General features: G+C 47.5%; 1 long non-coding RNA gene and 1 pseudogene across 1 annotated transcript in view; both read left to right on the plus strand.

Moving 5' to 3' along the window:
- The window catches only part of LOC123463577, a 28452-nt gene extending 21774 nt beyond the window's left edge, over window positions 1-6678 (plus strand). The window contains exon 4 of the long non-coding RNA XR_006638991.1: window positions 6399-6678. This is a non-coding gene — a long non-coding RNA (uncharacterized LOC123463577). The remainder of the gene's footprint in view (window positions 1-6398) is intronic.
- A 14774-nt stretch (window positions 6679-21452) lies between these two features.
- Window positions 21453-22358, plus strand: LOC101606077 (annotated as a pseudogene).
- Window positions 22359-23950: the final 1592 nt, after the last annotated feature.

Here is a 23950-nt window from a genome sequence, read left to right on the forward strand (position 1 = left end):
CCCTGGCTGCTCCCTGTTGTGGGGTTCTCTGCTGAGCTAGCTCATTCCCCAGGATAGGGTTGCTCAGGCTCCCCGCTGTTGACATTTGGGACCCAGGCTGGGCTTTATTGTGGGAACCAGACCTACGCAGCATCCAGCCACATCCCTGGCCTTACCATTGGATGCCAACAGCAGCCCCCACGTGTGGCAACCCAAAATGTCTCCAGACTTCACCAAATGTCCCTGGAGAACAAACCTACTCCTGATTGAGATCGACCACTCTATATACTTCATGGGGTCTGCTGGTGTGAGCCTCTCTCCCAAGGGACTCCTGGATCCCACATCCTTCCTGGTCCTAGGAAGTGGCCTTGTGCCATATGGCTCCAAGGAGGATCCTAATCACCAATCCTGGAATCTACAATTCTATTCAGCTCTGGATTGCAAGTCTGGGGCCTGTGGGTACAGCATCCATGCCCTGAGAGGCTGCTCACACTGGGCCCCTTGGCTACCACTCACAATGCCAGCTTTGGATACTTGCCAAAATTCATGAGCCCCAGAGCTGATAAGCCAGTGTGTGACCAAATGGACAGCCATGGGGAGCACAAGGTCTTCCTTGTCCTCCCACATTCTTCACAATGATTCCTCTGTATCCCCAACCCCTCACCTGATTTGAAGGAGAACCAGCCAACTGCAGGAGGCGTCTTGCCATAGACACCTGCTCTCCTTAAAGGTGGCCTTTCACCCCTCCCCCACCGCCCCACTTAGAAAACCAATTACCTAAAATTAGACTGAGGGCTGGAGAGATGACTTAGCAGTTAAGGTGCTTGCCTGTGAAGCCTAAGGACCCAGGTTCAATTCTCTAGTACCCACGTAAGCCAGATACACAAGGTGGCACATGCATCTGGAGTTCATTTGCAATGGGTAGAGGCCCTGGAGTGACTATTTTCTCCTCAAATAAGTAAATAAAGAATTTTTAAAAATAGGACTGAATTTTTCATGTGAAGGACACTATCCTCCCCAGAACTGCTCCCACTTCATACAAGTTCCAGGGCCCTCACTTTTGACCCGTTGCCTACAAACCCAGGCTTCGCAGTGCCAGTAATTCTTAAGACTGGCATCCAGAACATAGGCAAGTGTTGAAATCTCTCATCAGCACAAAAGGCTTCAAATCAGCACCAGCCACAGGGAGAGACAGACACAGAGGCAGCCGTGTGGGAAGGCCACACGTGAGAGCTGTCATCCGCAGGGATGTGTGACCCTCCTGGTACATTGGGTTGTGATGATCAGGCAAGCTCACATGTGTGCTGGTGGCTGGAGGGTTTTGTTTGTTTTGTTTTATCCCAATACTGGAGATTGAACCAGACTTTCACTCCCCTCAGAGATCCCAGCACCATTTGGGCAATGACCGCTCTTTTGTGTCAGTGGCCTTTCCTCTAGGACCTGCTAACCTGAACTCTGTTCTCCCAGCTGCAGGGGCAGAGGAACTGCTAACACCACTACCACCTCCTCCTCCAGCCCCACAAAAATAGTTATTTGTTTATTTATTTTATTTCAAAGAGAAAAAGAGAGAGACAGAGGAGAGAGAATGGGCACACCAGGGCCTTCAGCTGCTGTAAACAAAATCCAGACGCATGCACCAACTTGTGCATCTGGCTTACATGAGTCCTGGGGAATCAAACCTGGGTCTTTTGGCTTCACAAGCAAATGCCTTAACTGCTAAGCCATCTCTCTAGCCCCATAAAGTTGTTATTATTATTTGTTTTTCGAGGTAGGGTCTCACTTTAGCTCAGGCTGACCTGGAATTCTCTATGTAGTCTCATGGTGGACAATAAAGGTATTTTTAAAGAAGAGAATCTCTTGGGAAGCCTGTACCCATGTAAGGGTGTGTACTGTCCTTTTCCTGTATATTTCTATCTTCTTACTTAACAAACTCACTAACTTTGCTTCACTCCTGTTCATCCTGAAATTCTCTTCCGAGGCATAGTCAAGGATCCTGCTTTACCTGAGTAGAGGTTCCTGAGAGGGAAGGGGACTTCCCAAGCTGCTGGTGGCTGTGCTGGGCTGGGTCATCCTGTTACCAATGACAGAGGACACTCATATTATTTGTATTCCTTGGGGATTCTAAGTCCCCATGAACCTGGATCTCCTTGAACCGGACACATTTGGCATTCTTGGGCCAGTTGCTGTGTGACTTCCTGTACTTCTGGCTTCACGATTTATCATACCCTGTCTCCTTGGTGCTCACCTCCTGCCTCCTCAGCCTCTAGAGCTCTGGCCTTTTCCCTTGCTCTGTTTCTTTTCCTTTCATCCCATCTTGCCAATGCTGCTAAAGACTCGAGCCACATGTCAAGGAAATGGCTTGTTTGCCTGGAGTTTCTAGCGCACACACGAAAGTTTCTCCAAGGCAGGTGTTTGGGACACACTGAAATGCCCGCAAGGCCTGCACTAGGCACCACCAGAGCCCCACATCTATGTGAGACCTACCTGTCCTACCAAGGACGCTGGGCATGCCATGCCACTTGAGCTTTCCCCGCAGCCAGCTCAGCAGCCGCTCCCCACCTCTGTCCTCGCTGAAGCTGGGAGGGTCACTCCCAGCGCGCTTGGCTCGCCTGCCTGGTATTTTGCCCTCGTCCTCAGCGTGGTTTCTGATATCCTATAGAGAGAATCAGCTTAGAGATCCAAGTTGGTGTTATTTTTAGAAATGAAGATCATCAGACCTCAGCTAGCAGAATCTTGTTAAGAGGATAAAAGTGGAAAGGCCTCATTTTTTTTTCCCCCGAAGTTCAAGTTGAAGTAAGGCAATGTGGATGCAAAACTCATGAGTTATTTGAGCCCCGGGGACCCGGCTGCGGCTCTGTGGGAAGCCTGAGCTTAGTCTAGGGGAGGCCCTGACGGGGGTCCGTCCTCAACCCCCATCCCCGCTGGAAAACAAACACTTCTGACTTGCATTGTTACCTGAAAGGTTCTCTTTTGTTACCAAGACTGACCTTGTCTTCACGATAGTTCACCTTCGGAGCAGGACTGTACAGTCTTAAACACATACGTCTTTGTTTTGTCCTGTACATTCTTGGGCAATACCTCAGACCAACAGGAACCTAAGCCAGCCTGAATCTCCTCATTGGTAGGGCAGAAGGGGTGTCTTTCCACAATCCAGGGGGAACCTGCAACGCAGTTGACAAGATCTTTTTGTTGTTGTTTGTTTTTTGTTGTTGTTTGTTTTTCAAGGCAGGGTTTCAAGCTGACCTGAAATTCACTATGTAGACTCAAGCTGCCCCCAAACTCACAGTGATCCTCCTACCTCTGCCTCTCAAGTGCTAGGATTACAGGTGTGTGCCACCATGCCCAGCAAGACCTTTTTTTTTGTCATTTTTTTTCTAGGTAGGGTCTCACTCTAGTCCAGGCTGACCTGGAATTCACTATGTAGTCCCAGGCTGGCCTTGAACTCACAGTGATCCTCCTACCTCTGCCTCCCAAGAGCTAGGATTATAGGCATGTGCTACCACGCTAAGACCTTTTTTTCCCTTTATTTATTTATTTATTTTGATTATTTGAGGTAGGGTTTCACTCCTAAGACCATTTATTTATTTATTTTTTATTAACAACTTCCATAATTGTAAACAATATCCCATGGTAATACCCTCCCTCCCCCCACTTTCCCCTTTGAAACTCCATTCTCCATCATATCCCCTCCCCATCTCAATCAGTTTGTCTTTTATTTTGATGTCATGATCTTTTCCTCCTCTTATGATGGTCTTGTGTAGGTAGTGTCAGGCACTGTAAGGTCGTGGGTATCCAGCCCATTTTGTGTCTGGAGGAGCACGTTGTAAGGAGTCCTACCCCCTTTGGCTCTTACATTCTTTTCATCACCTCTTCCTCAATGGAACCTGAGCCTTCGAAGGTGTGATAGAGATGTTTCAGTGCTGAGCACTCCTCTGTCACTTCTCAGCACCAGGGCTGGAGGATTGGCTTAGAGGTTAAGGTGCTTGTCTGAGAAGCCTAAAGATCTAGGTTCAATTCTCCAGATCCCACGTAAGACACATGTACATAATGGTGCGTACATCTGGAGTTCGTTTACAGTGGCTAGAGGCCCTGCTCTCTCTCTAATAAATAAATAAAAACTAAAATATTTTTTAAAAAGATTTTATTTAATTGAGGGGGAGAGAGGGAGGGAGAGAGACAGAGAGAGAGAGAGAGAGAGAGAATGGGCATGGCAGGGCCTCCAGCCACTGCAAGCGAACTACAGACGCATGTATCACCTTGTGCATCTGGCTTATGTGGGTCCTGGGGAATCAAACCTGGGTCCTTTGGCTTTGTAGGCAAGTGCCAACAAGACCGTTTTTTAACATGAAAAGTGAAATAGGGCTGTATGTGGAAAATGTCCCCTTGTGGTAGACAGGGCTGCAGGAGGAGGTCCAGCCAATCTGGAGCCTCAAGGATCTGGTTTGATGCAGAGAATAAAACCAGAAAGAGGGCCTGGGGAGATGGCTTAGCAGTTAAGGCACTTGCATGCAAAGCTTAAAGGACCCAGGTTTGATTTCCCAGGACCCACATAAGCCAAATATTTTATATTATGTATTTATTTATTTGAGAGAGAGAGAATGAGAATGGGAGGACCAGGGCCTCTAGCCACTGTAAACAAACTTCAGATGCATGCACCGTCTTGTGCGTCTGACTTATGTGGGTCCTGGGGAATTAAACTGGGTCCTATGGCTTTGCAGGCAAATACCTTAACCACTAAGCCATCTCTCCAGTCATTAAGGAAAAACAATATGTTTTTAAAGAATGGAAGAGCCAGGTGTGGTGACACACACCTTTAATCCCAGCACTTGGAGGCAGAGATAGGAGTATCTCTGAGTTTGAGGCCATCCTGAGACAACATGGTGAGTCAGCCGGGAGTAAGTGAAACTCTACCTCAGGGGGGTGAGGGGGCAATTGATGCCAGGCGTTGTGGTGCACACCTTTAATCTCAGCACTTGGGAGGCAGAGGTAGGTGGATTACCATGAATTTGAAGCCAGTTTGTGACTACACAGTGAATTCCAGGTCAGGCTAGATTGAAGCAAGACCCTACTTCGAAAAGCAAAAAAAAAAAAAAGAGAGAGAGAGAGAGAGAGAGAGAGAGAGAGATTCTAAAAACAGAATTGAAAATGGCAAAATTGGGCTGGAGAGATGGCTTAGCGGTTAAGCGCTTGCCTGTGAAGCCTAAGGACCCCGGTTCGAGGCTCGGTTCCCCAGGTCCCACGTTAGCCAGATGCACAAGGGGGCGCACGCGTCTGGAGTTCGTTTGCAGACGCTGGAAGCCCTGGCGCGCCCATTCTATCTCTCTCCCTCTATCTGTCTTTCTCCCTGTGTCTGTTGCTCTCAAATAAATAAATAAAAAATGAACAAAAAAAATATTTAAAAAAAAAAAGAAAATGGCAAAATTGCTCAGTGGTTACAGGCTTTTACTTGCAAAGCCTGCTGGCCAGGGTTTGCTTCCCCAGTACCCATGTAAGGTCAGATTCACAAAGTGACACATATGTCAGGAGTTTCTTTTCAGCAGCAAGAGGCCCTGGTGTGCCCATGCGCTCTCTCTTTCTTTCTCTCTCATAAATAAATAAATATTTCTCTCTCTGTCTTTTTTTTTTCTGTTTTTTTTTTTTTTTTTTTTTTTTGAGGTAGCGTCTCGCTTCAGTCTAGTCCTGGAATTCACTCTAGTCCTGTAGTCTCAGGGTGGCCTTGAACTCATGGCAATCCTCCTACCTCTACCTCCCAAGTGCTGGGATTAAAGGTATATGCCACCATGCCTGGCTAAATAAATATTTTTTAAAAATACAACAACAAGAGCTGGAGAGATGGCTCCATGGTTAAGGCGCATTCCTGCAAAGCCAGGACTGAAGTTTGATTCCCCAGGACCCAACATAGTGGCTCATGCCTTTAATCCTAGCACTGAGGAGGCAGAGATAGGAAGATTGCTGGGAGTTCAGGGCCAGTCTGAGACTACATAGTGAATTCCAGGTCAGGCCAGGCTAGAGTGAAACCCTACCATGAAAAGAAAGAAAGAAAGGGAGAGAGGAAAAAGAAAGAAAGAAAGAGAGAGAGAGAGAGAGAGAGAGAGAGAAAGAAAGAAAGCGGGGCTGGAGAGATGGCTTAGCTGTTAAGCGCTTGCCTGTGAAGCCTAAGGAACGTGCCTCGAGGCTCGGTTCCCCAGGACCCACGTTAGCCAGATGAATAAGGGGGCACAAGTGTCTGGAGTTTGTTTGCAGTGGCTGGAGGCCCTGGCACGCCCATTCTCTCTCCCTATCTGCCTCTTTCTCTCTCTGTCTGTTGCTGTCAAATAAATAAATAAAACCAAACAAAAAATTTTAAAATAGAAAGTCGCCAAATGAAGTCTCAGACATTTTCCACAAAATTAACAGAGACCTCTTTCTTCTGATTGCAGACAAAGCCTGGATTAAGGTTGTCCTCAGCCGGAGGGACTGGAGGGAGGTGGCCCGCAGGGATGGTGGGGACTGGCAAGTCCGGTCTTCCGGGCAGGCCTGCAGCTGCAGAGAAGCACTGGAAGCTGGGAGCCTGGTTGGCAGGATTCCTTCTTGTCCCTGCAGAGCCCAGGGTCTGTTTTCCTCGGGCCTTTGGCTGACCAGGTAAAGCCCATCCACATTCTACACCGTAATCTGCTTTACTCAAGTCCACTGATGAAAATGATAAGATCATTGAGAGAAAAAAACACTGTAAAGAAATGATCGTCGAGGTCTGGAGAGATGCCTTAGCGGTTAAGCGCGCGCTTGCCTGTGAAGCCTAAGGACCCCGGTTTGAGGCTCGATATCCCAGAGCCCAAGTTAGCCAGCTGCACAAGGGGGCACACACATCTGGAGTTCGTTAGCAGTGGCTAGAGGCCCTGGTGCACCCATTTCTCTCTCTTTGCCTCTTTCTCTGTCACTCTCAAATAAATAAATAAAAATAAAAACAAAAAAAAAGAAGAAATAATCGTTGAGAATAAAGTTCAAACAAATATCTGAGCAGCACAACACAGCCAATTTGGCTTAAATAATTAAATCTCACAGACCCCCTTTAAATTTACACTATAATGGCCTGGCACAGTAACACACGCCTGCCATCCCCACACATAGGAGGCCAAGGAAGAAAGGTCATGAGTTCAAGGCCAGCCTGGGCTACAGAGTGAGACCTTGCTTTTAAGACACACACATAAAACCCCAGCAGGGTATAATGGCACACACTTTTAATCCTTGTACTTGGGAGGCATATGTAAGAGGATCACCATGAGTTCAAGGCCACCCTGGGACTACATAGTGAATTCCAGGTCAGTCTGAACTAGAGCATGACCCTACTTCAAAAAAAAAATAAAAAAGGTGGGGAGACTGGAGAGATGGCTCAGCAGTTAAAGGCCCTTGCTTGTAAAGCCTGACTGCTCAGGTTTGATTCCTCAGTACCCACAAAAAGCCAGATGCATTAAGTGGCACATGCATATGGAGTTTGTTTGCAGTGGCAGGAGGCCCTGGCATGCTCATTATCTCTCAAAAAGGAAGATGGTGAGTCATTTTAAAAATGACTCAGCAAAGCCGGGCATGGTGGTGCACAACTTTAATCCCATCACTTGGGGGCAGAGGTAGGAGGACCACCATGAGTTTCAGGCTACCCTGAGACTACAGAATGAATTCCAGATCAGCCTGGGCTAGAGGGAGACTATACCTCAAAAAACAAAAACAAAACAAAAGACTCAGCAGTTAAGGCACTTGTCCATAAAGCCTAAGGACCTGAGTTTGATTCCCCAGTACTCACTTAAAGCCAGATGCACAAAGTGGTGCATACATCTGGAGCTTGTTTGCAGTGGCTGGAGGTCCTAGTGCACCTTTTTAAAATTTTATTTTAGGGCTGGAGAGATGGCTTAGTGGTTAAGGTGCATGCCTGCAAAGCCAAAGAAACAAGTTCAATTCCCCAGGACCACGTAAGCCAGATGCACAAGGTGGCACATGTGTCTGAAGTTCATATGCAGCAGCTGAAGGCACTGGCATGTCCATTCTCTATCTGCCTCTTTCTCACTGTCAAATAAAATACATTATTTTTTAAGAAATGGTGGGGGCTGAGAGATGGTTAAGTGGGTAAAGGTGCTTGCTTGCAAAGCCTGCCAGCCTAGGTTCAATTCCCTAGGACTCACCTAGCTCCAGATGTACCAAGTGGCTCATGCATTTCATGTTTGTTGTAGCCCTGGTGCATTCCCTCTCTCTCAGATAAAAATAATTTTTATGCCGGGCGTGGTGGCGCACGCCTTTAATCCCAGCACTCAGGAGGCAGAGGTAGGAGGATCGCCGTGAGTTCAAGGCCACCCTGAGACTACAGAGTTAATTCCAGGTCAGCCTGGACCAGAGTGAGACCCTACCTCGAAAAACCAAAAACAATAATAATAATAATAATTTTTATTTTATTTTATTTTATTTATTTTCTAGTTTTTCTGTTTTGTTTTTCCAGGTAGGGTCTCATTCTAGCTCAGGGTGGCCTTGAACTCATGGTGGTCCTCCTACCTCTGCCTCCCAAGTGCTGGGATTAAAGCCGTGCACCACCATGCCCAGCTTTTTTTTTTTTTTTTTTTTTTTCCTTTTTTTTGAGGTAAGGTCTTGCTCTAACCCAGGCTGACTTGGAATTCACTATGTAGTCTCAGGGTGGCCTCGAACTCACTGTGATCTTCTTACCCTGCTTCCTGAGTGCTGGAATGCACCACCATGCCTAGCCTAATAATTTTTTTAACTTGGGTGTGGACAGGCTCATCTGTGACCCCAGTCTGTATGTAGGGAAGAGGTAGAGTAGAGAGCAGAGAATCTCTGTGGCTCACTGACCTAAAAATCAGCTGCCCTGGGTTGAGGAACTGTCTCAAGGAAGTGCTTGGACGAGCAATAGAAAAGAAAACCTAAGTCGGAGTGGCTCAAGTTGTACAGGAGACAGAGGTAGGTGGATCGCCATGAGTTCGAGGCCACCCTGAGACTATACAGTGAATTCCAGGTCAGCTTGGGGTAGAGCGAGACCCTTCTTTGAAAAACAAACAAAAAGAAAGGAAGGAAAGAAGGGAGGTAGGAAGGGAGGGAGAGAGGGGAAAAAAAGAAAGAAAAAGGAACCTGAAGTTCTCTGGTCTCTGCGCGCACACACGCTGTTGCGGTCAGCTTCACATTGCTGGTAGAAATCATCCAACCAAGAGCAGCTTGTGAGAAAAAGAGGTTTATTTTAACTTACAGGCTCAAGGGGGGAAGCCATGATGGCAGGGAAAAGGATGGCATGAGCAGAGGGTGGACATCGTTCCCTGGCCAACATAAAGTGGACAACAGCAAGAGGAGAGTGTGCCAAACACTGGCAAGGGCAAACTGGCTATCACACCCTTAAGCCCGCTCCCAACCATACACTGCCTCCAGGAGGCGTTAATTCCCAAATCTCCATCAGCTGGGAACCAAGCATTCGGAACACCTAAGTTTATGGGGGACACCTGAATCCAACCACCACACACGCATATGTCACATATAATATACCACGCTATACATACACATGCAAATAAATAAATGAGAAAAGAACCTGACCTGGTAGTGCAGGGTTGTAATTCCAGCTACTTGGGAGACTGAGGCAGGAAGATTACAAGCTGAAGGTTTGCCTATCTACAGAGTGAGTTCAAGGCTATCTATTCTGGGTAACTTAGTGAGACCCTGCCTCCAAAATGCAAGGTAAACAGAGGGTTGGGAGTAGAGCCCCGTGTTTGATCCCTAGAGGGAAAGCGAGTAAGTCTCACTAGGAAAGAGAACAATGCGGCACGTCCCTTCTTAGGCAGATGCAAGGCGTGAATGTGGCACAAATAGTTTATTGAGAAGTGAAACCAAGAAACAGCCATGGGAAAAGAAAGGAAGGAAGGATGATTCAGGGGTCGCGACCAGGGAGTAGGCGGCTGTGGGCAGTTGAGGCTCATCCCCACCAGGGAACCGGAGCCTGTGGAAAGCACCCCTCAGCCTGTCCCTGGTGAGCCAGGAAGTGCTCCCCGCTGGGCCTGCAGCTGGCCCTGTACTAGGATAGAGGCCCCATGGCCACAGGGCTTGCTCTGGCCAAGACTGGCAGAAGCTGCTTTGCAAACAGCCTCCCCACCCCACCCCCCGCGCGCGCACACACACACACACACACAGGACAGCAGCGCTCAGTATTGCTGTAAAGGTCATCGTGTCTCCACGATTGGGGGGTGGGGGGAAGAATGCGCGGGTTTCAGTTGACAAGTTCTGGCCTTCCAGTAAAAGGAAAGACACAGACAAGTAAAAACTGGGCTTGAGGATGTGGCTCAGGGTTGAGAGCTTGTCTAGATACGTGAAGCTCTGGGCTCCAGTCCCAGCCCTGCAAAAGGAGCAAAAATAATAATTTAGTAAGTATGGGTTTTGTTTTCAAGAATGTGACATAAATGCTTCAACTAACCTGATTTTAAAACTAAGAGCAGGGCTGAAGAGATGGCTTAGTGGTTAAAGATACTTGCTGGCAAAGCCTGATGGCCTGGGTGTGATTCCTCAGTACCCATGTAAGTCCAGTTGCAAAAGTGGCACATGTATCAGGAGTTTGTTTGCTGAGGCCCTCATGTACCCATTCTCTCTCTCTTTTGCTCTGCTTGCAAATAAATACAAATATTAAAAGTGAAACCCAAGGGCTGAGGAGATGGCTTGGTGGTTAAGGTACTTGCCTGCAAAGCCTAAGGACCCAGGTTTGATTCCCCAATACCCATGCAAGCTATATGCACAAGGTGGTATGTCTGGAGTTCATCTGAAGTGACTAAGGCCTGTGGCAGGCCCATTCTCTCTCTCTCTCTCTCTCTCTCTCTCTCTCTCTCTCTCTATATATATATATATATATATATATATATATATATATATATATATATGGCATATATATTTATTTATCTATCTGTCTTTCCCTCTTTAAAAAAAGACAAAAAATAAAAATAAATTTAAAAAATACAAAAATCTATGAGCAGGGTTAAGAAGATGACTCAGTGGTGAAAAGTGCTTGCTATGCAAACCTGACATCCAGAGTTCAAAACCCAGGACCCTCTTAAAGTTGGATGCACTGGTTGGCATACAACTTGTAATCCTGATGTGTTTTTCTGACAATGAGAAGCAGAGTCAGGAGAATTTCAAAACCCCTGGGCTAGCTAGTCTGGTTCACAGCCTCAAACAAGAGAGCCTGGCTCAAGGTGGAAGGTGTGGACTGACACCTCAAGGTTGTCCTTTGACCTCCACACTCATACATGCATGTGTCCGTATTCATGCACACACAAGTGCCATACATGCACAAAACTAAGAGCAAGAAGCCTAACATGTGTTTCAATGATTTCCATTTATGGGGCTGGAGAGATGGCTTAGCTGTTAAGGCATTTGTCTGCAAGGCTAAAGGATCCCAGTTCGATTCTCCAGGACTCACATAAACCAGATGCACAAGGGGGTGCGTGTGTCTGGAGTTCGTTTTCAGTGGCTTGAGGCCCTGGCATGCCCATTCATATTCTCTCTCTCTCTGCCTCTTTCTCTCCCTCAAATAAATAAATAAAATCAATGATTTCCTATTTATGATCACTGTCATGGGCTACATTGTATAACTCCCTAAATTCATATGTTACAATCTCAATTCCTAAAACCTCAAAATGTGCCTGTATTGTGTGTGTGTGTGTGTGTGTGTGTGTGTGTGTGGCAGGATCTTACTCTAGCCCAAGCTGACCTCAAATTCACAGTGATCCTCCCACCTCAGCCTCCCAAGTGCTGGGACTAAAGGCATGCACCACTACACCCACCTTTGAAGATATCATTTTGAAGGAGGTAGTTAAGTTAAAATGAGGTCACATGGGTGGCTCCAGTATGACTAGTGCCTTTGTGAGAAGAAAACAATCAGGACACAGACAGACAGAGTAACAACCAAGAGAGGACACAGGGAGAGAGCAGTGATCTGCAAGCCCAGGGGAGACCCAAGGGAGAACCAACCCTGTGGAGACACTGGACCTACAGCCTCCAAAACAGTGAGAGGAAACCTTTCTGTCGTTTAGGCTGCCCTGATTTTGGCATGTTGTTACAGAAGCCCAAACACACTAACTCAATCAGTTAAAGGCAAAGAGAGGGAAGATAGAAAGAAAGCTAGTTATGCCTCAGGAGTAGTGGTTTATACCTGTAATCTCAGTGCTCAGGAGGCTGAGACAGGAGGATTGCTGCAAGTTCAGGGATAGCCTGGACTACACAGTGAGACCCTGTCTTTAAAAAGGGTGAGTATGGGCTGGAGGAATGGCTTAGTGGTTAAGGCATGTGCCTGCAAAACCAAAGGACCCAGGTTCGATTCCCCAGGACCCACATAAGCCAGATGCACAAAGTGGTGTGTGTGTCTGGAGTTCGTTTGCAACAGCTGAAGGCCCTGGAGCAACCATTCTCTCTGGTCTGTCTATATATCTACCTACTTCTCTCTCTCTCAAAAATAAAATCTATTTTTAAAAAAGGGGGAGTTGGGGGTACGTCTCAGTTGGCTGAGTGCTTGCCTAGCATCTGTGAAGTGGGAAGCACAAGCTGGGTGTGGCGCCTGCCTGCAATCCCAGCTCTTGGAAGAGGCAAGTTCATGAATTCAGAGTCGTCCTCAGCTACAAAGTGAGTTTGAGGCCAGCCTGGGACTACAGAGTGAGTTCCAGGTCAGCCTGGGCTAGAGTGAGACCCTACTTTGAAAAAGCAAACAAACAAAAAATAATAATGATGAAAATGATAATGAAGCTAATTATGTAGGAGAAAGGAGTTCTGGTGATGAGATAAAATATGGGGATCAGATAAAATGACCCAACTCTTCCCCACGAGTATTTGGCTAAAAGGTGAGTACTGCTAAATACTTTTAAAGCACTGTTAATGTTGATGGCAGGCTTTTTCCTGTGAATACCCCTTTCAATTCTTATTTTTCCTTTAAATAAGCTAAGATTTGGGGAGCAGGGCAATTTGACTCCCTAGTTACTGGACCATTTTGCCTTGATCAGAGGACTATCAGCCAAGAAACCCCTCTTGGGCAGCCACCCCAGCTGCCTCCCCCACCCCATGCTGCGCAGCGCCCCATCTGCTTGCCGCCCATGCGCACTGCTGGTTCCCAAAGGCACCAGTGCAGCCAGGGCTGTTCTGTTCCCGAGGTTCACGCTGGTCTTTAGCCATCAGTGAACTGAAGCAGCCATTTCCACCCGGGTCAGAGCGGGGCCCACTCCCTGTGGTCACTCCGTACAAAGCCTTTGATTGGTGCTAACACAGCTCTTGCTGTGAGTGAGGTAAACACTTGCCACACATGGCTTCTGGCTATGCATCGGACCAGAGCTGGTCACACAGTGTCTTATGCTGCCCCCTGGTGTGACTACAGCATTAGGTCCACAGAAAGGATTCTTGCAGGCTGGGTATGTGGCAGGTGCCTTTAAGCTCAGCGCCCCGGAGATCCAGGTAGGAAGATTATTGCGAGTTTGAGGCCACCCTGAGACTACAGAGTGAGTTCCAGGTCAGCCTGGGTTAGAGAGAGACCCTGCCACAAGAAAAAAAAAAAAATAGGGCTGGAGAGATGGTGTGGTGGTTTGATTCAGGTGTCCCCCATAAACTTAGGTGTTCTGAATGCTAGGTTCCCAGCTGATGGAGATTTGGGAATTAATGCCTCCTGGAGGGAGTGTATTGTTGGGGGTGGGCTTATGGGTGTTATAGTCAGGTTCCCCTTGCCAGTGTTTGGCACACTCTCCTGTTGCTGCTATCCACCTGATGTTGGCTAGGTGATGTCCACCCTCTGCTCATGTCATTGTTTTCCCTGCCATTATGGACCAGCACCCCTCCAGTCTGTAAACCAAAATAAACCTTTTTTTCCCCCCACAAGCTGCTCTTGGTTGGGTATTTTCTGCCAGCAATGTGAACCTGACTGCAACAAATGGCTTAGCAGTTTAGGTTGCCTGCAAAGCGAAAGGACCCAAGTTTGATCCCGCAGAGCCCACATAAGCCAGCACAAGGTGTCACATGCATCTGGAGTTCGTTTGCAGCAAGCAACTGAGGGCCCTGGCACACCCATTCTCTCTCTCTCTCTCTCTCTCGCTCTCTCTCTCTCTCTGTCCGCCCCTTTCTCTCTCTTAAATAAATAAATTGAAACAAATATTTAAAAAGGGCCGGAGAGAAGCCAGGTGTGGTGGCACATGCGTTTAATCCCAGCACTCAGGAGGCAGAGGTAGGAGGATTGCCATAAGTTTGAGGCCATCCTGAGACTACATAGTGAATTCCAGGTCAGCCTGAACAAGTGAGACCCTACCTCAACAAAAGGTGGGCCGGGTGTGGTGGCGCATGCCTTTAATCTCAGCACTTGGGAGGCAGAGGTAGGAGGATCGCTGTGAATTCAAGGCCACCCTGAGCTTACAGAGTGCATTCCAGGTCAGCCTGGGCTAGAGTGAGACCCTCCCTCGAAAAAAAAAAAAAGTGGGGGAAAGGGGGCTGGAGAGATGGTTTAATAGTGAAGGCACTTGCCTGCAAAGCTTAAGGACGCATGTTTGACTCTTCAGGTCCCACATAAGCCAGACACACAGTGACGCAAGCGTGCAAGGCTGCACATGTGCACAAGGGGGTGCACACATGTGGAGTTCAACTACAGTGGCTGAGGCCCTAGTGCACCAATTCTTTCTCTCTCACTCTTGCTCTCTCACATAAAAAAAAAAGGGCAGTCTGTTGGGTTTGCCTCAAAATAAAAAAGTAAAACAAAATTTTAAAAAAGATTTCTTACCATTGGTCTTGTTGGCGTGTTCTCTCTCATGTGTGGATCCCAGCTACAAATGTGTAGACTTGTGTGTGAGCTGGAACCAAAAATCTGTAGCAGAGGCTAGTAAGCTAGAAAAAGGCTGTAAGGGAGGGAGGAGAGGGAAGGACTTAAGGGGATGGTTTTACATATATGCAAGCAGAAGAACAGATTACAGGGAGTGAAATGGCCTAAGTGAGGCCAGGGGAAGAGATTGAGTCAAAGAAGGGTGGGGGGAGGGTCAATCAAAATCCAAGATATTATGAATAAGACATATGAAAGCCTTTTGGATTGTGGCACATCTAGAAGCCATAGATTGTTACTAGAAAGTTTTCAGTTCCAGGGATGGGATACCTTCCAGTGAGTTGTTGGCTAAGGAGGCCACTGTTGCCTCCAAAACATGACAGGCCATTGCCAAGGCCCTAGGTTTTCCACCAGAAACAGATGGTAAGACCCTATTGCTGAAGACTCCACATGCTTGGGCCGCAAGGTCACTGAGAACTCAAGCTAGGGCTGAGCTGAAAACCTTCTCCCTGTAGACCAGCTGACTGAAAGCTGGAAAAAGCTGCACTGTATGCAGTCCTATGGGAGACAGAAGTCATCAGCGGCGAAAACAGTGGACACTGGAAGCCTCAAGTTTGACCAGACAGGCCAAATGACCAAACAGGTGTAATAGTGGCATGTCTATTCTGGGGGAAACCAAGTGCTCTCTAGTTGGACTGGAGGCCTGTGCTATGGGAGAGAACACATGCCTGATACTGAAAACCTAATCAAAAGCCTATGGCAGGGGAGGTCATGAGCCTTAAGTGTATAAAACCGGCTCTTGTCTGACTAAATGCATATATTATACTCACTAAACTATCCTGTAAACACTACACTTAATGCTCATATACATGTATTAATGCTACTTTCACTTTTGGTTTCTCTTTTCAGATGGAGGTGACCACTGGGATGACCCCAAAGGCAATATAGTGCTGTGAAGTGACAGAGGAGAGTCTAGCACTGAATCATCTCTATCACAGCCTCCAAGGCTCACTGTCCATTGTAGAAGAGGTGGCGGAAAGAATAAAAGAGCCAACCCTGAGACTAAACAGTGAATTCCAGGTCAGCCTGAGCTACAGTGAGGCCCTACCTCGAAAAACCAAAAAAAAAAAAAAAGCATGTAAGAGTAAGACTGCTTTTACAATGCAATCATCCAGAGAGAAATTGGCCTTGATATCCACGACCTTGCAGTGCCTAGCAATACCTCTCCAAGACCCTCTCATGATAGGAGGAAAAGATGATGACATCAAAATAAAAGAGACTCATGGAGAGAGGGAGGGGATATGATGGAGAGTGGAGAGTTGTGAAGGGAAAAGTGGGGGGAGGGAAGGGAATTATCATGGTTTATTGTCTATAAGTATAGAAGTTGTTAATAAAAATTATACATTAAAAAATTAAAAATAAATAAAGTACACAGCAAAAAGTTTTTTTTTTTTTTTTTTAATTTGAGAGCGACAGACACAGAGAGAAAGACAGATAGAGGGAGAGAGAGAGAATGGGCACGCCAGGGCTTCCAGCCTCTGCAAACGAACTCCAGACGCGTGCGCCCCCTTGTGCATCTGGCTAACGTGGGACCTGGGGAACCGAGCCTCGAACCGGGGTCCTTAGGCTTCACAGGCAAGTGCTTAACCGCTAAGCCATCTCTCCAGCCCAGCAAAAAGTTTAAAAATTATAAAAATTACTTCTTACGAAGTGTCTTGTCTCCCCCACCGGCTCTCTTCCTCTTTTTTTTGTTTAGTCTTTTTTTTCTTCTTTCTTTCTCTCTTTTTCTCTCTTTCTATTCCTTCCTTCTTTAAATATTTTATATTTATTTAAATAGTATTTACTTGCAAACAGAGAGAGACTGAAAGGGAGAGAGCAGGGATACTAGGGCCTCTAGCCACTGCAAACGGCACATGCATCACCTTGTGCATCTGGTTTTACGTGGCTACTGGGCTCTTGGGTTCTGCAGGCAAGCATTTTAAGTGCTGAGCCATCACTCCAGCTCTTATTTACGTATTTATTTCTTGTGGTAGGGTCTCCCTCTAGCCCAGGCTGACCTGGAACTCAACCTGTAGTCCCAGGCTGGCCTTGAACTCATGGCGATCCTTCTACCTTTGCCTCCAAGTGCTGGGATTAAAGGCCTGAGTCACCACACCTGGAGTTTTGTTTTTTTTTTAATTTTTGGTATATGAGTGTGGGTACACACATGTGTCGTGACATGTGGAGGTCACAAGACGCTCTTACAGGCTCGGTCCTTGCTGGCCACCCCGTCTGAAACAGGGTTCTCTTGTTCTCACTGTTGCTCACTGTGATGCGTTTGTCAGGCTAGCTAGCCCATGAACCACAGAGTGAAAACCATGAACCACAGAGTGAAAATCTTCCTGGCTCTGCTTTCCATTTCACTGTTAGATTGCTGGAATTAAAAAAAAAAAGCCAGCCTAGGGCTGGAAAGATGGCTTAGCAGCAAGGCATTTGCCTGAAAAGCCAAAGGACCTTGGTTCGAATTCCCAGGATCCACGTAAGCCAGATGCATAGGGTAGCTCATGCATCTAGAGTTCATTTGCAATTGGCTGGAGGCCCTGGCGCGCCTACTCTCTCTCTCTGTCTGCCTCTAATCCTAGCACTGGGGAGGCAGAGGTAGGAGGTTTGACGTGAGTTCAAGGCCACCCTGAGACTACATAATGAATGTCAGGTCAGCCTGGGCTAGAGCAAGACCCTACCACGAAAAAGAAAGAAAGAAAAAAGAAAAACCCCAAAAACAAAAAAACAGAGAGACTAAAAAGAAACAAGGGCAGGCTGCCCACTGAGCTGAGGAGTGGGCTTTCTGGATGGAGAGGGGCACAGAAGGCAGCAACGAAAGCAGACTGGTCATGTCAGCTGCTCTTTCTGGGGAAAAGCAGAGGGATTCCCTTCTGTTTTCGGTCCCGCAGGCTGAAGGGCCCTTCCTGGTTCATTTCTATACTATATTGCACCACCGTGCCCAGCTAAATTGGGCTATTTCAAAGTTCCGGTTCCTTACAAAGCACCTACAATGTTATCTCGTTTGTGAGCCCTAGATCAGCAGTCCAGTCCAGACAATGGCCTCCCACAAATTCTATTCAACAAGATTAAATCTAATGCAGACATGGCTCAGGGGTTAAAGGCACTTGCTTGCAAAGCCTGACTGCCAGAGTCGGATACTCCAGCACCCACATAAAGCCAGATACCCAAAGTAGCACATGTGTCTGGAGTTCATTTATAGTGGTAGAATGCCTAAACTCCCTCTCTGCCCCCCATTTTTTTTTTTCCCAGGAGGGTCTCACTTTAGCCCAGGCTGACCTGGAACTCACTCTGTAGTCCTAGGCTGGCCTCAAACTCACAGCAATCCTCCCACCTCTGCCTCCCTAGTGCTGAGATTAAAGGGGTGCACCACCATGCCTGGCTCTCCTGATTCTTTGAGTTCCCTGGCACTGCTGCAAGACCAACCTGTCAGTCTATACTATTTCTACAACCTGGGAGGATGTCCCCCTCCCCAGGGCTGGGGCACTCAGGAACACTCCTTTGGTGGGAGGTGAGGGGAGCATTTGGAACACTAAGCCTTGATTCAACAATAAAAGCCTCCCGGGCTGGAGAGATGGCTTAGTGGTTAAGGAGCATGCCTGTGAAGCCTAAGGACCCAGGTTTGATTCTCCAGGTCCCACATAAGCTAGATGTACATGGTGGCCTATGTGTCTGGAAGCCCTGGTGCGCCCATTCTCTGCCTCTCTCTCTCTTTCTCTCTCTCCCTCTAATAAATAAATAAATCTTAAAAAAGAAAAAGCCTCCTAAGGGAGTCTCAGTCCCCAGGCTGTGTCCCTGTGCGGCCTCTTTTTCTTCAGGAGGCATGCAGGAAAATGAGATTCAGCTAATTTCTAAATAAGGTTATTTCACCCTTTGTTTATGCAGCATTTTATTATGAGCATGTCCCTAAGTCTTCCATGAACCTTTAAAAAGGAAACTGGTAGCTGCCAAGTATCCCATTGTCTGGAGGGATCATAATTTATTTAGCTGTCCTGTTATCCTTGACGTTCAGCTGCTTCTCATTCCTCAGTGGTTGAGCTGAGCAGACACTCCTTGGGCCTGAAGCTCGGTCTGCATAGAGAGTCCAGCTGTCACTTCTCTTCCCAGGGGGAACCTTGTGAGGCTGCTCTGTGAGGGGGAGGTGCCCGGGGGCATGCACTGCATGGCTGTTACCACTTGGTCTCAGTGTGGGCTGCTTCTGGGAAGGATGATGTGGCTATCTCGGGAAAAGTGGGACCAGGTCATGGTGAGACCCACCTGCCAGATAAGATGTGGAGGCATGACACCCTTGCCAGGCTCAGGGTGGCTCCTAATCTGATGTTACAGAATACCACAGAATAATGGAAGGCTTAGACAGTGGGCTTTATCTTTCACAGGCTGAAAGTTCCAGATCAGAGAGCCAGCAGGGTTGGGTTGTGATGAGGGGTCTCTTCTGGGTTGCAGATAACTGCCTTCTCCCATGTGCCAGAGAGGAAACTGTGGTCTCTTCTTATTGAGTTTCTTTAATTATTTTTTTCGAGGTAGGGTCTCACTCACTCTGGCTCAGGCTGACCTGGAATTAACTATGTAATTGCATAGTGGCCTCAAACTCACAGCGATCCTTCTACCTCTACCTCCCGAGTGCTGGGATTAAAGTCATGCACCACCATGTCTGGCTGATTTTTCTTTTAAATATTTTATTTTTATTTATTTATTTGAGAGAGGGAAAGAGGCAGAATGAGAAAGAGAGAGAGAGAGAATGGGTACACCAAGACTTCCAGCCACTGCAAACAAACTCCAAATACATGCACCACCTTGTGTAGCTGGCTTACGTGGATCCTGAGGAATTGAACCTGAGTCCTTTGGCTTTGCAGGCAAGCGCCTTAACCACTAAGCCATCTCTCCAGCCACTTACTGATTTTGTTTTGTTGTTGTTTTCCCAGGTAGGGTCTCACTCTAGCTCAAGGTGACCTGGAATTTAGTGTGTAGTTCAGGGTGGCCTTGAACTCACAGCTCCTCCTACCTCAGCTGGGATTAAAGGTGTGCCCCACCACACCCAGCTTTTTTTTTTTTTTTTTTTGGTCTTCTTTTTATAGTTAAAGGTTGTGACCTAGTTCAATGGAAAGGCTCTGGAAGCGTGTCTAGGTGAAATATTCTTTACTGATAGAGGCCTTTCACAGTGGAAGCAGATTCGGAGGTAGTCAATGCCAGAAGCTTTCAGACAAAGGAAATTCTCTTCTTTTATAACCTTTCAAGTGATGGGTTCTCTTAACTAGAGATAAGGCCTTTCTTCGAGGTAAACATGAACATGGTTGCTAGTCTTAGGGGCTAGGAGAAGGCACTGTATATTAAATAGGTTATAACATCATAAATCAGGTCACCTTGGCTTTAGCTGGTCCTATTGTCCAGTCTCAGTCTCTCTTTTTCTCTCTCTTTTTCTTTCATGGTTCCTGGGATGGGACTGCAGAGGGCATGGCTACTTATCTCTGTTCCACTAAAGCTGTTCTTTTAAAGAACAGGGTCTAGATCTAACACTTATAAGAGCATTCATTACCCCATTCTTGGGGCTCCAATTGCATCAAAGGCCCAACCACCTGGATGTAGAGCTTCAGTCTATGAATTTGAGGGGGCTGGGAAGACTGCGCAATGGTGAAAGGTGCTTGCTTGCAAAACCTGCTGGTTTGGGTTCAATTCCCTAGCCACCCATGTAAAGCTGGACAGGCATTTGTTTACAATGACAAGCGATATTGTCACACCCATATACACACATTCAAATAAACAAAGGGAAAAAATTTAAATTAGGACTAGAGAGATGGCTTAGCAGTTAAAGCACTTGCCTGCAAAGCCTAAGGACACAGGTTCAATTTCGCCATTACCCATGTAAGCCAAGATGCACAAGGTGGCACACGTATCTGGAATTCATTTGCAGTGGCTGGAGGCCCTGGCATGCCTTCCTCTCTCTCTCTCTCTCTCTTCTCTGCCTTTTACTCTCAAATAAATATAAATAAATTTTCTTTTTTTTTGTTTTTTGAGGTAGGGTCTCACTGTAGCCCAGGCTCACCTGGAATTCACTAGGTAGTCTCAGGCTGGCCTCGAACTCACAGTGATCCTCCTACCTCTGCCTCCTGAGTGCTGAGATTAAAGGCGTGCGCCACCACGCCTGGCTACAATCGTTTTGTAAAAGTTTGAAAATTTGGGCTGGAGAGATGGCTTTAACAGTTAAAGAGCTAGCTTGCCTGTGAAGCCTAAGGACCCATGTTCGACTCTCAGGTCCCACATAAGCCAGACACACAAGGTGATGCACGTGTGCAAGGTCACACATGCGCACAAGGTGGCGCACGTGTCTGGCGGTTGATTGCAGGGGTTGGATCGGCGTGCCAATTCGCTCCCATTCTGATAAAAAACAACTACAAGAAAGTAGCCGCCGGGCGAGGCGCAGGCAGCGGGGCCGGTTTGAGCGCAGTGCGGGCCGCGGCCGGGGGCGGCGGTAGTGAGCCCCGCGCCGCGCTCCCGCCCCTTTCCCTCCAGGTTGCTCTCGGCTCCCGCGGGTGACGTGGCTCGGGGGGCTCCGCGCGCTTCTCGCCGCCGGCGGACTCCCCCCCATCGCAACCCCTTCCGACGGCCCTCGCCGCGGAAAGTTAAGCTTGAAGGGGGGAGAGGGGGACGAGGGGAACATGGACATGAGGAAGAGGATCCACCTGGAGCTGAGGAACCGAGCCCCGGCAGCTGTTCGAGAGCTTGTCCTGGACCATTGCAAATCCAAAGATGGGAAAACTGAGGGGTTACCATCTGACTTTGTGAACTTAGACTTCCCCCCGTTGAATAGGTGTAAGGTTTGATGTCAGTTTCAAGTCGACCCAAGCTACCTAAACTGACAAAGCTGGAGCTCAGAGACGACAGGATCTTTGGAGGTCTGGACATATTAGCAGAAGAACTTCCAAATCTCACACATCTGGACCCAAGTGGAAATACGCTGAGATATCAGCACCTTGGAACCTTTGAAAAAGTTGGATTGTCTGAAAAGCCTGGATCTGTTTACCTATGAGGTCACCAACCTGAATGACTATGGACAGACCACTATGACGGAGAGGACCAGGAAGCCCCTGATTTAGATGCCGAGGTGGATGGTGTGGAGGAAAAGGAAGAGGATGAGGAAGGAGAAAATGAAGATGATGAGGACAAAGATGGTGAGGAGGAAGTGTTTGATGAAGATGATGGTGAAGATGTAGAAGGAGAAGATGCAGTCACTGGTGAGGAAGAAGAATTTGGACAGGATGGAGAAGTTGATGAAGATGAGGATGAAGAAAAGGAAGAGAGCAGGAAAGGCAAAAAGAGAGAGAGAGAAACAGATGATGAAGGAGAAGCTGATTAAGACCCAAATGAACTGCAGAAACAGAACTGTTCAGTATTGGTTGGACTGCGCATGGATTTGGTAGCGGTGATACAAACCCCAGGACACCACCCAGCCAAAGAGCCGAAGGATAGTTCCTGTGACATTCTACCTTCCTCCATTTGGTCCCTCTTGGAAATCCACCACTAAGCTTGGGGACTTCATCCCAATAAAATTGTAAGCGTCGTTAGGCTTTTGTGTAAGACTCTTGCTGTAGCATGCATAGCTGTGATTGGTGAGTCAACTGTCCCTGGCTACCAGTTACACTGGGATTGGAACATTTTTACTTTCTGTACAACCACAAAAAGCTTTGTAAATAAAACCCTAACATTTTGAAACAAACAAACAAAAAAAGCTGAGCGTGGTGGTGCAAACCTTTAAATGCCAGCACCAGGGGAGGCAGAGGTAGGAGGAGCTGTGAGTTCAAGGTCACGCTGAGACTACAGAGCACATTTCAGGTCAGCCTGAGGTAGAGTGAGACTCTACCTTGAAAAAACAACAACAAATATATATTACAAAAATATTTAATTTTTTTTTTCAAAAATACAATTTTTGGAGGAAAGAAACCTCCAGTCCATACAATAACCATCACCCAGCCTAAGGCCACCTCATGCTATTGTAAGGCAGTTCCTGGTGCCAGGCAGTAGGGGGCACTGTAGAGGTGACCAACTGCTCTCTTTCCTGGGGCTGGAGTTGCTGGAAAGATCACGTTTCCCAATTTCCTGTGCAGTTAGGCTGTCTCAGGGACAGAGGTTTTTGTCTATTTGTTTTTGGTTTTTCTGTTTAATACATTTTACTTATTCATTTGAGAGAGCGACAGAGAGAATGGGCACACCAGGGCCTCCAGCTACTGAAAACGAATTCCAGATGCACTGGGGCAACTGAATGCAGGAGGGGAGAGGTGGGCAGCCTAAGCCTGCTTCTTGGATCAGCCAGTAGCCAAGTGGATGAACTGGTCATGTCATCTTCCGCATGTGGACAGCGTATCAGGTGCACAGGGGACACTCCAGCAGTTGGCATTTCCCAGCAGTAGACATCCAGGGCATGGAGAGACCAAGAGGTTTTCCTATCACTGTTGTCATCCCATTGGCCAAATATGGTCACGTGGCTGCTCTGGCTGCAAGGGAGGCTGGGATACAACAGAAACTGAGTTGTTCTAAAACGAAAGGGAAGAAGGGAGATGGATCCAGGGCCACCGTTGCCGTCTCTATAAGACACATAGTGGCAATATGTGATCAGAGGGAACACATCCTTGGGAGAGCCAATACCAGGCCTGGGTCTTGGGCCTCGTGAGGGAAAATAAAAAGGCCCACTCCATCCCAGCACGGATGAGCTGACCGAAGGAAGGATACGTGGAAAAAGCGTGAGGCAGGACTGGGGCTGTGCTCAATGAATGGCCTTGTCCAGTGAGTGAGAAGCCTGGATTTAATCCCCAGTACCACCCAAACAAAAGCCCCGTGACAGCAAGGGACAAAGCCAGTGCAGGGTGGCAGACAGCCAATTTGTTTGAGGCCAGAGAGGCTATGAGGTGAAATGGCAAACGGGAAGAGGTTGTGATGTTGAGATATATATATTAATCTTCATCCATAGCTCCTGCTCCTCCCTCCGTCTCCAAGGCAGTATGCGGAAACTCATCTTCCTGCCTTTCGCTGAGCCGCCCCGTCTCAAAGTAGTTCAAGCCTGCCCCACACCCCGAAGGGAAGGACAGCCAGCATGGGGGTGCCCACCTGTAATCCCAGCATTTGGGAGACTGAGGCAGGAAAGTTGCCATGAGTTTG

This window comes from Jaculus jaculus, chromosome 9, assembly GCF_020740685.1.
Source record: "Jaculus jaculus isolate mJacJac1 chromosome 9, mJacJac1.mat.Y.cur, whole genome shotgun sequence".
NCBI lineage: Eukaryota > Metazoa > Chordata > Mammalia > Rodentia > Dipodidae > Jaculus > Jaculus jaculus.